This window comes from Oryzias melastigma, linkage group LG15, assembly GCF_002922805.2.
Source record: "Oryzias melastigma strain HK-1 linkage group LG15, ASM292280v2, whole genome shotgun sequence".
Classification (NCBI taxonomy): domain Eukaryota; kingdom Metazoa; phylum Chordata; class Actinopteri; order Beloniformes; family Adrianichthyidae; genus Oryzias; species Oryzias melastigma.
The window spans coordinates 15,633,848-15,636,524 of NC_050526.1; positions in this window are offsets into that span (position 1 = coordinate 15,633,848).

Below are 2,677 nucleotides of genomic sequence, written 5' to 3' on the forward strand. Positions count from 1 at the left end.
GATTAATGCGTCAAAAAAATTGTCGGCGTCAAGCACGTGTCAGATTAATGCGTTTTTAACGCGACAAATCTGACAGCCCTAATAATTAATTACTATTATTATTATTATTATTATTATTAGATACATTTTATTACTATTTTTTTTCCCGGTTCCGGGTCACAAATTGTATTTTTTTAATTAGAATATTTTGATTTTTTTTTCTAATGAAGATGATTTTTACTTATTACATTTTTATAATCATTCTTTGATTAATACAATCTGCACCAATTGTCTTCTTTTTATGATAATATCTTAATCTTTACTGCATTAGCAAATGAAGATGATTTATAACTTTTCGTATTATCATAATTCATGCACAAAGTTTCTTTTTTCAATGAGAATATTAGATTATTGTTTATGTAATATGCAGTAATGATTACTGAAAAGTTTACAACCACTACGTATTAATTTTCTTTACTGATTAATATAAATGATTTGTTGTGGATGCTTTGAAACTTGATTACATTAGTGATATTAATGAATCTATTAATATTTGATATTAAGTCCTGAACCGGATATTGATAATTCATGTAGAGAAAATGGTCGAGTCGGGGTGGGATTATATAAGTTCACTTCCTTCCACTCCCTTTCAAGCGATCTATTTGTGATTCATTAAGTGATATGTTATATCATGTATTATGACCTGATTGCTCGAAATAAACCATTTCATTCATTCATTCATTGTATAATGTTTGAGCATGTCCCTGTTCTGCCAAATAAAACACTTTCCACTTTCTCCAAGTGTCGAGTCATTCAGATGTTTATCTCCATAAATACTTTTAAATCTAGATTAAGAGCACTTGAGACTGCTTCTTTAAATTGTACATGTTTTAGCTAATTAATTTATATGAAATTTTAACCTTCATTGTAATTCTGTTTTTTTTGCTTAACAAATGTTGTATTGATTCCTCCCCAGGGCTCCCTTGAAAAAGAGGTTTTAAATCTCAATGGGATCCACCCTGGTTAAATAAAGGTTAAGAAAGAAAGAAAGGTAAGACGGTGCCGGACCTGCCAGTGATTTAAAAACAAAGACAAGAATTTTCATAGTTCAGAGACCAGAGCAGGGGTTATGTGATCAAACTTCTTAGCACCACATATAAATCTGGCCGCTGCATTTTACACCAGCTGTAATCTGGCTAGTGAGGCCTTGGATAATCCGGCGTACCAGGAGCTGCAGTTATTCAGCCTGGACAACACAAAAGCGTGGGTCACTATTTCAAGGTTTGACTTGGATATGAAGGACTTGATCCTGGACAAACGATGTAACTGAAAAAGCAGGACCTGGTTACTGCATTTATTTGTAGGTCCAATTTCAGGGCAGCATCAAGTTTCACTCTTTAAAGGGAGCAAGAGAGAGGAGGTCCAGACCATGATCCTGATGCCCACCGAAGAAAACACAACAACTTCTGTTTTGGTCTGATTGAGTCCAAGAAAATTAGCCAACATCCACAGCTTCACTTCATTGAGGCATTCAGTCAGAGCCGTAGCTGAGGAAATCCAAAAGACAGGACTAAGTCTAGGATATGTCCATGGCTGTGTGTCGGGTCAGAAACCCACTGCACAAGGTTAAAAGAATCAAGAACATTAAAAAAAGTCTTTGACAAGCAGTTGGTCAGTACAGCACACGTGAATATTAAAATCCCCCATAATCAACACACGATCATATCTAGGCATAAAAGTGTACAGTAACTGAGTAAACTCTGCTAAAAACGTAGCATTTAACTTAGGAGGACGATATACTAAAAGTCCTAAGAAAGAAGAGGATGAGCCCAAGTCCAAAAGACAAAACTCAAAAGAGTCAACAAGTAAGTGTTGTGTAAAGTGTCTAAAATTAAAATGTGACTTAAAAACACAAATGAGTACACCACCTCTGCACACAGATCTTAGGACACTAAGACACAAACAGTTTAGGGAAAAAGTTCCAACAGAACACCCGACTGAGCAGGTAGGATCCAGCTTTCCACAATGCCCAGAAGTCCAAGTTCTGGCCATTAAAAAGTCTTTCAAGATGAACGTTTTCTTCACGGCAGATTTACCGTTTATCAGTCCAAACCTCTTTGTTGCAGTGGCCAAGTCCGCGGTGTCACCCGTCTCCAGTGATGACTCAGCAGTGGAGCGCATCACCCGCGGGACCTCCAGGAGGGTGGAAGGGTCGCTCTTCCTCCAACAGACTCGAAAACTCGCCCTCCTCGTCATGGGCAAACCGGACTCCGGGTTTCCCCCAACCACGGGGATCAGGCACGAGTTTGGACTTGACAGCAGCCTCAAGCAGACGACTTCGGGCGCAAAGGCGCGGGACACGTCAGCCCAAGAGCCGACAGTACAAACCGGGTCCAATGGCTCGGGATCCAGCCGATCAACCCAAGAAGCCCGATGGAGAAAAGGATTCAAATCCAACAGTGTTCCTCGGTCGTAAGTGATAAGTGCGCCAGTATTTTTGTACCAACCATAAAACAAACAATAAAATAATAAAAAGTTGAACAGAAGACAGACGGCATGCCCTGAACATCTGTTCCATCTTGGTCCAACAGAACGTCCATCTATCCTTACTTCTATAGACCATAATCAAATTAACGTAAGAATGCAGTTACTTATTTTGAGGTGAATTTTTATTACAAAGTTAGGGGGGGATTAGTCA